At 53.7% G+C, this 12,239-nt stretch overlaps 1 long non-coding RNA gene across 1 annotated transcript; it reads left to right on the forward strand.

Annotated features, from left to right (window-relative positions):
- Positions 1 to 851: 851 nt before the first annotated feature.
- Positions 852 to 4,524, forward strand: LOC306659878. The gene is made up of 3 exons (XR_013763474.1): positions 852 to 1,327; positions 1,715 to 3,049; positions 3,128 to 4,524. It is a non-coding gene; the product is annotated as an uncharacterized lncRNA (long non-coding RNA).
- The last annotated feature ends 7,715 nt before the right edge of the window (positions 4,525 to 12,239 follow it).

The following is a 12,239-nucleotide window of genomic DNA, read 5'->3' on the forward strand; positions in this document are numbered from 1 at the left end:
CTCCGCAGGGCCGGCTGGCCGCTGGCTGCCGCGGGATCCTGGCAGCGTTTTTGGGTCGTTCATTTCCCCTGCGTGGCACTGACGTGCCCAGACCCCTCCTGGGACGTGGACTATTTTGCATTAGTGAGCCACCGTTGTGGAAAGGGCTGCGGGCTCCAAGTGTGCTGGCACCCCGAAAACGAAAGCCCACGTCCAGCAGCGTGACATTGAGTGTCCTTGTGGCTCGGGATGTTCACGCAGGACTCCAGTGAGCCTGGGTGTGTGAGGCCTTGCCGGGGGGCAGGGGTTGCTGATTCCAGATGGTTCTGCAGGAGTTTTAAAGTAGGTTGGGGAAGAAAAAGGAGGCGCCTCTTGTGTGGGGACAGGGAGGAAAGGAAGGGTAGGGAAGGCTGGGGGTGAGGATGCCCCTCCACAGCCCCACCCATCATCCTGCCCCACCCCAGACGCGCTCAGCAGGACAGCAGGCGGAGGGAAGGTTCCAGAATGACCGTTTACCAGGCCCCTTCACGGCTCTGCTCCCGCAGCTTTGCTCTGAGAAGGTCGTTACTGACTTATTTTGTAGTGTTGGAAACTGACGCTCAAGGAAGCTACGTGACTTGACCAGTGCTCCCGCGGAGTGACCGAGTCATCAATCAGATCTGGGTTTGTCTGCAGCGGGAGCCGCCCTGCTGCCTGGGCCACCTGCATACTGACAATGAAAGGCACCCAAATCCATGACCGTGACCCTGAGGACGTCTTTCATGTTCTCAGGTCTTTTTGTTATCTGGGGGACTCTCCTGGTTGCTCCCCCTTGGGGTCCAGTAAGTAAAACCCCTTGCAGGAAGTGGAATTCTCCTGAAGGACGACGGCGGGGGAGGGGTGCCCCTGAGGGTGATGGCGGGTACCAGGAAAGGAGGCCCCTGTGGGGAGGAGGAGAGGGCCCCGGGGCTGGCCGGAGGCGTGAGTCATCAGGGCATGGAACCACGGCGGGGAAGCCCTGGTGTGTGTTCGTTTCCATGGCTACCCGCCCACCTGCCCACCCGCGGGCAGCCTTAACTTCCTGTGTGTCCCTGTGCCGGGCATTCCTTTCGCTAGTCGGATGTTTGCTGAGCGTTTCGCTGTGCCCCGCCGGTTAAGATCAGGTTCTGCTGCTCACAGGACACGAACACCCACAGCAGCCCAGACCCAGCCAGTCTGCTCACAGGCCGACTCTGGTGGCCCTTGGTGTCACCAGGGACTCGGGCTCCTGTCTCCCTGCTCTTCCTTCTATCTGCGACTTCTTTTCTCCAAGTCACCTCATGGTGGAGGAGTCTGCTGGAGTCATTGGAAGGAGGAGGACAAACAGAAGGTGGGCAAGGGGCCTTTTCCAAACGAAGCAGCTTTTTAAAGACCACCTCCTGAGGAATCCACCTGTTTCTCCTTGGCTAGTATTCCTTCACTTGCCCACACTTCAGGGGTGGCTGAGAAATATGGCCATATTTTAAGGATTGCTGGACAGCAACTTGCACCTCTAAACACAGGGACTTACTAATGGAAGGTTGGTCGTTCTAATAGGCAGAAGCCCGCAGGCCAAATCTGGCCACGGAATGGTTTGTCAATAAAGTTTTATTGGTACACTGCCAAGATCACTCACTCACATATTTTCTGTGCCGATGGTTGTGTTACAACAGCAGAGTAAGTATCTGTGATGACTATGGTCTGTAAAGCCCAAAATAACTCATGTGACGCTTTACAGAAAAGGTTTGGCAACTCCTGGAAGAAGCAAGTAGCAGATAGCAGTTTGGGGACAACCCACTGCCAGGCTCTGGGCTTGGCACAAAGCAGCACAGACCTGGGTGGCATCTTCAGGTGGCCTGCAACTGGGGAGACCAGACAACCACGTCGACCGCTGTACTGTGGGATGAGCAGGGCTCTGTTCAGGGTGCTTGACGTCCCAGGCAGACTGAGCAGAGGGCTTCCAAGTGAGCTTGGAGGACGGGAAGCCAGAAAGGAAGGAGCGAAGGGATTCCGAGCAGGCAGGAAAGCGGGTGCCAAGACCAGACCACAGGAGTGAACTCTGCCCTCCGCCCACGGGTGTGGCACGGCCCTGGGGCCTCCAGAGGTGCACCCTGTGCCCGCCCCACCTTGCACCAGTGGGTGCTGAGCCTGAGCCTCGCAGGACTCTCCAAACGCTCCAGAATTAGCTGCTTCCGTTACTGTCACTGCAGTCTCATTACACCAATTCCTGGGACCCTGGACCAAAGAGCCAGAACATGGGGTGGGGCACTGAGTTCCCATTCCAAGTGTAATAATTGACAGATAGAAGCAAGGGCTTGGGGTAAACGTCCAGCCCTGCTACTTTTTATCTTGCAGAAACCTGGCCAAGTGGCTTGGTTTTTCTAAGCATCATTCTTCTCCATCCATAAAAACGGGGAGGGCATGGTGACTTGTACGGGGTTTCCCAGCCTGGGCACCATGGATCACTCTGCTTTTGGAGGCCATTCTTGCCCTGAAGCACATCCAGCGGGATTTGAGGCCTGAACCCACGAGTCAGCAGCAGGGATTAAATGAGATAAGGTAGCCACGCGCGTTAGGGTGGTAACTATTTCTTCTGTCTTCATCCATGCTCAGAAACATGTCCAGAGCACTCAGAGGCTCTGGGAAGAACAGGCGCCTCACAGACTCGATTTCTGATTTGAGGCTGCAAACCCAGGGAAGGACCTCTCAGGCTCTGTCAGCGACGTTCTCCACTCTGCCACCTGTCGCTCGTCCTCATCACAGTAGGAATGCAGGCTGCTGCATTTCCAAGGACACAGTAGGGGACATCTGCTGGCTTTGCTTACTCCGGCGCTGCCTGGGGAAGACACCCAGCCACTGTCGGCACCTTGTGGGACGCTGACCTCCATAGGGCTCCCGTGGGGAATGGCAGGAGGGAGGCCGCGTCCCCTGGGGAGTCCATGCTGTTGGTCACAGGGTCAGGGCTGCTGCCACGGCCCACTCTGGGGACTCCGTGATGCTGGTGTTGCCCTTCCTACCGGACTTGACCTTGAGAGGTCGTGAGATTTGCACTGCACCTCAGAAAGGAGGTCAGGTCTGAGAATGAGGCGACCTTTGGCCAGGACGGAACTCAGCAGATGCGGAAGCCCAGTCCTGTGCTGAGCTGATGAAGTAAGTCCACCTTAGCTCGCGTTCATTGGCCAGAGTTTCTGCCTCTTGAAACCAGCGGACCCTCAACGGATGCTTGCCCTGACTCTTTCAAGAGTGAAAGGCTTTGCGTGTCCTCGGATATTTTCAAAACTAGACTTGGGACGGTGGGATGCTGTGGGTGATGGACAACAGACAAGCCATCTCCGGTGGTCCAGCATGAGGGATAGGACTGGCTCTTTGCTGAAAACGCCCAGAATTTGTCTGGACCTCCTGCCTGGTCCACGACTCCAGGTCCCCATAGCTTTTCTGACCCTGTGACTTCTCTGTGCTGGTTCTGCCTTTAGGCTGGCTTTCCTAGTGACCCAGCTGTGGCAGTGGGTCCAGGACAGGGGACCTGTGCCACCCAGAGAGGGAAGGAAGAGCATCTCGGCTCAGGCTGGACCAGGGTTGGCTCAGTGCCAGCCAGGCCTTGGCGCTGCTGCAGAGCGGTGCAGGCCCGTAGGGACATGCTGGGAGGCAGGCTCATCGCCCACATTGAAACAGTGACATTAAACGTCACCTTTGAGTGACACCTCGCAGTCTTCCATTGGATATCATGCTGCTTCAGGATCTGCTTCTTTGTATGGTGCCGTCCATGGTCCTGGTGTTAGAGCTGCTGAGGTCCGTTGTTCATACTAGACCCTGAGGGCAGAGACCAAACCCAATGTCTTTTATTTCCCTCCATATAGCTTGTACTCAGTGGGCTCATTCTCTATTTTTTAATCCAATAAAGTTCGTTCCTCTCATGGACAAAGGGTTTGCCCACCAGCTTGCCAAAGAAGTCCAGGTGTCCGAGTTATAGTTCGCTGACTGACGGTGGACCTGCTCCTCCAAACATAGTGCTGATGTGGTCCTCTCTGGACCTCAGTTTCCTCATCTGCAGAATGGAGATGACAGTATCGCCCACCATATAGGGTTGTCCAGAAAAATAAGCAAAACAATGCCTGCAAAAGTGCTTCCTGCAGGCCTCACTCATGGCAAGTGCCCTGTGGTCAGCTGCTACCGCGATGGCTCTTTTTAGCCAGTGAGAGTATGTGTTTGGGTGAAGGGGCTGCGTCTGCCGAGGCTGCAGCTCCCGCATCAGTGAAGGACCACAGTCCTGCGTTATGAGGATGTTGGGAAGAACAAAGGAGGCCCTCGGCAGCAGGAGGGGCCCACACGGAGAAAGGGAGCGTCCTCCACTCCCTGCCCCCCCACCCCACTGACGCAAGGGGAGCCGGGAACCCACAGGTTTGTTTCCACGGACAGTTGAAACTCCTGGCCAAGAAACCCACCCAGGCTTCCAATGACAGCTGCCCGGGGCGTTGGCTGCACAAGGCCACCCTGTGGCTCCGCTTCCTTCGGGGTTGACCACATGGGGCTTTCAGACAGCTCTGCGGCGAGCAGCTGCAGACGTCCGTGTCTGGGCAGGGCCACAGGCCGAGGCAGGAGGGCTGCCGCGGCTTTGAAGTGACTGACTCCTCTTCCCTTCGGTTGTTTCCAGCGTCCCTGGTGGGCTTGTGTTTTCTGGTCACAGGTTATGGTCAAGGATATCAGTTGGCACATTTGGAAGCTTCTAGACTGAAAATCCTCTTGGTCTGCAGACGGCGGCCCAGGCGCTGGTGGGCCCTTGGGGACGGGAGAAGCGGTTCAGTTAGGAGGATGGGCGGGGCCGGCCCAGGCAGAGTGACATCCCGAACCTCGCGGATCTGGTGAGTGCCAGAGCCGGCCAAGTCCGCCTGGGTCAGGAGCACAGCGTGTGACCTCCAGCCCCTCCGTGAGGCCCCTGCGCTCAGGTTAGGGTCCCCAGGTTGGCCCCTCACTTTCCTGTCCCCTCATACTCTGCTGGAGCAGTGTAGCAGGGGCTCAGGGAAGGTTGGGTTTGGAGAGGGCCAGGGTCTACCCAGTGGGCCTGCTGACCTTGGGCATCAGGATTATCTGGGATTTTGGATCAAAAATACAATTCCTGACCCTCACCCTTGACCTGCTCAGGCAGCCTCTCTAAAGCAAGGACAGGGCCATCTTCACGTGATTTTTTTTTTTTTCAGTCCTGGAGACTGCACTTTACCAGTGAGCTACATCCCCAGTTCCTAGTGATTATTAAAAATCTTAAAATCTGATATCCTGTGCGCTCTTCCATCTCCCTCATTTTGTACCCAAAGGAAGCCCAGAGACACAAAGCCACTTCCCCAAGTCCACACAGCTGGTTTGCGATGTGTGATTACGAGGTGATAACATGGAGGTAGTGCTAGAGCTGCATTCTGTTTTATACACCATCACTAAGTGTTTTCATCCTTATTTTCCCATTGATTTTCTCAGTCTCTACTTGTGGAAATAGAATTATTTGTTTCCATGTTATGAGAAAATGCTGTTTTAATTTACATTTTTCTATATCAGCAGCCAGACATGGCCTCCTCAAGAAAGTTATTTGTGCAACTTAGTAGAAGGCATTCTTTCTTCCAGGGGTTGGGGGCCTGTCCTTTGTGACCAGCATGCGGACTGGACTTCAGTCCCTACTCTTGGTAGAATAGCCTTGAGCAGTATACAACCTGCACAACTGTGTGTGACAGCCCTGTTCTCAAAGATTAGGAACTTGTACTTTGGTTTGTATTCCTCAGGGCCCAGTCTAGAGCTGGGTTTGCAAGGGTTCAAAGAAAAGTAGATGAAATGAATTGCTGGAGGCTCCCTGATTTATCAGTAGCAGGACTGGAATCTTTGATTCTAGACATGGCCTCAGGCTACCTGATGCAGGAGACAGTGAATGCTGCCCTGGAATGCTGCCTGAACACGGGCTCCTGCGGAACTGGCCAGTGTAACCTCCAGAAATAAATCACTTTGGGGCGACCCTGAAAGCCAGTCTTGAAGTCAAGGCTGGCGTCAAGAGCTAGATGAGTTTTCAGGTGCAGAGTAAAAGACACCGTCACTGCAGGCTCGTCACCTCTGCCCCCTCGGGAGGTCTAAGCAGGCGAGGAAGGCTCCTGGGCAGTCCTGGTGAGGAGCACCCAACCCTCCGTCTTTTACACATGCCTCGGCTCTGCCTGTGTGGACGGTGATAAAGGAGCACTCAGCTAGTGTCCCCAGGCTGCCTCCAGGAGAGGCTTCCCATTCCCCGGGTGGAACTGCCTCAGCCTCAGCTCCAAGTCAGCTGTCACCAGCTGGCATGGAGCCCTTTCCGGGGCCGAACCAGGAGCTCAGGGCTCATCCGCTCCCTCAGCTGCTCTGTGGGGTGGTGCCGTGCCCACCTGCTAGACGAGCTTGCTGAGTAACCCGCCCAGGGTTTCACGTCCAGCGAGTGGCTAGAAGGCCGGGGCTCAGCCCCGCAGCAGGCCTCTGACCTGAGCTCAGCCAGCCCCCGCTTCCCGCCACCTCCTTGACAGAGCCCAGGACAGCCCTGGGCACGAGATCCGGGGCCAGAGCCCCGTCCTCTCTTGTGGGCATGTTCACTTTGCTCTTTTATTGAGCGTGTACTGTGTGCCAGCCCCCGCCAAGCAGCTTTCCTGGATTTGCATGCCTTTTCCTATTGAATCCTGAAAGCACTCCCGCGGGGAAGCCAAGCCCAGCGTCCTAGTGACAGCCCCTCACGCATGACGAGATTCTAAGACCCATCTCCACGACTTGTTCTCAGCCCAAAGGCCAGTATTTCCCAGAGGCTGGTTCCTGGGCCACCCTGGTTGGAATCGGGCAGTGCAGGTGGAAATGCGGATTCCTGGGTCACATGCCAGGCCCAAGGGCCCTGAAGCTCTGCCCGTGGGGCCAGGAGATCTGCTCTTCTGCCATGTACCCCAGGGGTGCTCAAGCACATAGCATTTAAAACCCACCTCCACGTCTAGGCACCGAAAGGCAGGTGTGTTCACCTTTTGGAAATCCAGGGAGTTGTACATTTCTCATGTATTTACTTTTCTCTGCCTGTTTTATCTTTTTGTAGTTGGATTTGAGTTTTATTGGAATAGCTGTGGTGTCATTAGGGTTTTGAAATCTGTTTTCATTATACGAATATTTGTTGAGATATATATTACCAGGGATTGAACCGAGGGGCACTTAAAACCCACCTTCACATCCCCAGCCCTTTTTTGTGTTTTATTTAGAGACAGGGTCTTGCTAAGTTGCTTAGGGCCTCACTAAGCAATCTTCCTGCCTCAGCTTCCTGAGCTGGAGATAATTTTTTAAAATATTTACTAAGTTCCAGATATTGCATAAATAAGTTATTTAATGGGATATAATAGTTAAGGATGCCAAAAAAATGAGAAATGTCTCGCTCTCTTGAGGCATCCTCTTTTATGTTTTCTAGTGTACCCCTCTCGATACAGTCTGTGATTACAGAAGTGTGTGTTTGTGGGTCTGTTTTACACTCTTTTTCATGCACGTGGCTGCATCGTACATATTTGTTCACATGTGAGTGAGTTACGCCTTTCACCCAGATGCAAGGTCAACTTAATCGCATCTGTTTTTAAGACACAAGAGTCCCACGACTCGGTAGCAATGATCTGAAAAGCAGGCAGGGGTCTCTTACACAGGATGCCAGCTAATACTTGAGGAGAGCAAAGCAGAACTAGAAAATCACCATGGCATCCGTCTTTAGGAAGTCTACTCAGTCCCCTCCGGTGCGGCAGTCTCTGCCCCGAGAACTCTCTCCTTCTCTGCTGGTCTCTCTCAAGCATCGCATGCTGCTCACTTCCCCACATTACTTTGCAAGGACCCCCCAGTGCGCTGGGCCTGAAGAATCAGGTCATGAGAATGTCCCCAAGTCACCTCTTCCCTGAATAACGCGATCCTGCAAAGGTTACCGGCAGTTCTCATTTTCTTTTCTCCAGATAATTCCTCCAAAATAGATCACCCAAGAGCCTCGCTCTGAGAACTTCCATCATGTTCTTTCGACCCCGAAACCCAAATCAGTAGGAAGCAGTCCCTGGGGGCCCTCCTGGCCTATGGTCAGGTTTCCAGCATCGAGGGGCAGGGGGTCCCTGCTTCTCCTGCTGGGCACCTTCCACCTGTGAGTCCCCTCTGACCCTTCCCTCCACGCTTGGCGAGGCTGCTTCCTCCTCCTCTGCCTGGCTGTTCTGGAACCTTCCTCACCTACCTGTTCACCCATCACTGATTCTTTCACTGGCTCACTTGCTTACAGACACGTTTGAAGCACTTATAGGTACCGGGAACATTGCCAGGGACCAGAATTTAGAAGATGATTAGGAATGTGGTCCCATCTCCTGTGGACCACAAGGTGTATCTCCAGGTCACTTTTGGCAAGCAGTTCTGGAGCCTCTGGTGTTGACAGCTGTCGTAGATGAAGACCCTGGTGCTGAGAGAAGGGGACAGAGGTGGTTTTTCTTGGAGCCCTGTCTCCACAGCAGTCCCTCTATGGATCATCTTAGATCTATTGCTTCATCCCCTCGACATCCTCACCAGGTGGGTAGTATCATTATCTCCATTTTATAAATGAGGAAATCCAGGCCCAGAGAAGTTGAGTCATTTTCTCAGGGTCATCCAGCCCATGCGGGCCGGATCTTGGTGCCAATCTAGGTCTGACCGCAGAGCCGGGCTCTTTGAGGACTCTATTCTCCTTGAGTCCTAAGTCATCTAGGGAGAGGCATGGAAGCACGTGGGAAGAGTCTGCGAGTGCGAGGAAGACAGCTGAGAACCTGGGCCTGGGGAGGACATGACCTGACCTGGCTGGTCCTGGACGTAGGGATCCGAGGGCGCGCTGGCTGGGAAGTGTGGTCCCAGTGTCCTCGGGCCCCCGGGCTGGCACGCGGCTTTTCCCACCATCGTGGAAACAGCTCTGAGTTCCCGGAATCTTGATGACGCAGAATCTGAATTCCATTGGAGGTGAGATCTCTGTTATCCAGGGCTCCTCCGGTCTGTCGGGCATGGCCGTGGGGACGGGACCTCACTCCCTGCAAGCTGGCTCTCTATGAACTACAGAGTGGATGCCCCTTGGTTCTGCTGCCCAGTGTCCCTTCCTCCTTCCTGTGGCGACGGCACTCACTCCACATTTCCTTCGGGGGACGGCCTGCTCCCAGTTCAGGGGAATCTAGGGGCCGTTAGTGGACGCACGACCCCAGGTTAGGCCTGTCTCCATGGGAGCAAAAGTCCAGAGCCAGGTGACAGCAGGAGAGAAGACCGGCTGAGCCAATCTCAGCAAGGAGAGCCGGCTCCCGGGGGCGGGCAGCTCTGGGACCCCGGCAGCTCTGGGACCCCGGCCCTGCCCGGCCGCCCTTTGGCTCTGTGAGCAACCATGTCCTCCTATTCGACCCCTTTGCCTTTGGTCTGCTCATGAGCCACCGCTGCCACCAAATGCCTTGTGTTTCTCCATCGTAGATGTGACCTCACACACGTGGCTCAAAAACAACCTCTAATGATGCACCAGGGCTTTCCACGTGGCGCGTCTCCCGGACTCCACTCCCGCAGAAACTTCTAGCTCATCCGTGAGCAGCTCCGACAGTAGGCAGCTCTCCTCCCCCTCGGCTGGAGTCGGCCGGCCTGTGCCGTCCATCCATTGTGCCAGTTGGGGTTTGGGGAGCGGCAGTCCTGACATCACGGGCAGCCTTTCAGGGAGCTGACGGTGGTCACGCCACCTGCCCGCGGTGCCCTCTCCGGGGCCCGGACACTCCCAGCTGCCGCAGCATGCTCCGGAGGCCCTCCCCAGCCCGCGCCGGAAAGTGCTGGGGTTAGCCGCCTCTCTCCAGACGCGCCAAGAGCCGAGCACAGCTCTCCACGGCGACCAGCCAGTGCAGCCCGGCGCCTGCCGCTCTGCTGACCTCCTCGCCTCCTGCCCAAAGCAGACTGAGCTCCTCTGAGTGACTTGTCTGCCGCCCAGTGACACCTGGACCCTCCTATCCACTAACATGCAGCCGGCCAGACTCGACCTCAATCACAGTTCCTTGATTCTCAGTTTCTACAATTTGCTTTTTGAGCCGGAACCCAGACATGTTAAATTCTCTTATGTGTGGACGCGTGGTAATGTTTTAGGTTTGAGCTCAGTGAAGAATCCCCCTCAGGCCTCCTGGCCCCAGAGCATCCCTCCTGAGGATGCAGCTCACCTGGGGCAAAGCAGCCTTTGCTCCCTGAGGGGCAGTTCCACCAGCACCGGCTCCCGCAGCCTTGGGTTTTGCACATTCTGAAGCCCATCAGGTCTGCTTCTAGGCTGCCCTTTGGAACCTAGTTCAATGTAACCCCAAAGTGCAAGGAGTTAAATACAAGGAGGGACTTGAGAAAGTAAGTAGAAGTCCAGACGTAGGATACGATAACGTGGCATTTGTTTTTTGTTTGTTTTAGTACCAGGGATTGAACCCAGGGGTACTTAACCACTGAGCCACATCCCCAGCCCTTTTTATATTTTATTTAGAGACAGGGTCTCACTAAGTTGCTCAGGGCCTCTCTAAGTTGCTGAGGCGGGCCTTGAACTTGCAATCCTCCTGCCTCAGCTTCCCAAGCTGCTGGGATCACAGGCATGTGCCACTGTGCCCAGTGACATGTGGTAAAGACACTATACAGGAAGAGTTCATAGTGGGAGAAACCACTGATACTTTGTTGCCAAGTTTCCAACAAGATTTTAAAACACCTGGGGTAATCCAACCCCTCTTTTCTATTTCTAAATGCAAAGAATGAGGACAGGAAGGATATAAACAAAACGGTCAACAGATTTTCTTGTCCTACCTGTATTTTCAGATATTATGTTCCTGTAATAAACATTATTTTTATAGCAGGTTATTTATAAAAGTAAAGAAGAAACAGAGCATTGACATCTCACAGGGCAGAGCCCAAAAATGAAATTAAAAAATTGTTTAAAGATAACAATACTAGGAGCTGGGTTGTGGCTCAGTGGTAGAGCGCTTGCCTAGCACACGTGAGGCACTGGGTTCGATCCTCAGCACCACACAAAAATAAACAAATAAAATAAAGTCATTTTGTCTACCTACAACTAAAAATATATTTTTTTAAAATAACAGTACTACCTGGACAAAGGGGACGTTTGCTCAAAGGGTATAAACTTGCAGAGAGAAGATGAGTAAGTTCCAGAGATTGAATATACAATTGTTGATGACAGTTAGTACTTAAAGCTTTCCAGAAGAGGAGATCCCTAGTACCCTCATCAAAACGGAAAAGGTGACTGTGTGAGGTGATGAGACATGTTCGTTGGCCTGATCACGGTCATCATTTCACAACGCAAATACAGTTTGAAACATCAGGTTGTGCCCTTGAATATATATAATAGTTAGTTGTCGGTTATGCCTCAGTAAAAGGCAGAAAAACATACTGTTTGGAACTTCTCAAGTTCTTTGAGTCATATGTCCATATCTGAGTCAAATGCCGTTGTGGATCAGTTGAATCACGAAAAATGACATGTCATAAATGGACTGGTCCCTCAGATATGCTGGAGGCTACGGGTGCTCCAGGTCCCGCAGACCCAGGGACAACAACCGCAGATGCCTCGGGGTGAGTGAAACAGGCAGGGTGGGAGCTCTGGTGATCCCCTGCTCCGGGCGCTCGCTGCCTTGTGGGAACGCAGATCCCATCGGGCCTGATTGGCCCGTTTTTCAAGAGAAGCCCCAGGAGATCTATGTATATATATATATATTTTTTAAAGTGAAGTTTTCTAATTTTTAAATGTTGAGAATCACTTCAGAATGTCTAAAATATGATGTAGACCAAACACTGGGTTGTGGGCTGTATTGAGTTCTCAGTTGGCCAGCTTGTGGCCTTTTGTCCCTGACATTCGAGGGTTGGCTGATGTAAAGGACAGCAGGAAGGAAACGCTGCTGAGGTGGTAGGCATTGCTTTGAACCTTAAGTGTCCCCAGAGGCCCATGTGCCTTGGGCCCCAGTGTGGTGCTTTGGGAGACGAAGAAATGGGGTCATGGGAGAGATCTTCAAGCCACTGTGGCTGTACCCTTGCAGGACAGGGTGGGGTCCCAGGGCCTTCCCCTTCCTCTTCCACTTTCTGGCCATGAGGAGCATGGTTTTGCCCTGCCACGGGCTCCCTGCCTCAGTGCACTGCCTTGCCACAGGCCCAAAGCAACAGGGCCAACCGGCTGTGCACTGAAGACTCCAGGACTGTGAGCCAAACTAAAACCTCTCTGTATACCTTGATTGTCTCAGGAATTTGCTACAGTAACAGAA

Source organism: Sciurus vulgaris, assembly GCF_902686455.1.
Source record: "Sciurus vulgaris genome assembly, chromosome: 1".
NCBI lineage: Eukaryota > Metazoa > Chordata > Mammalia > Rodentia > Sciuridae > Sciurus > Sciurus vulgaris.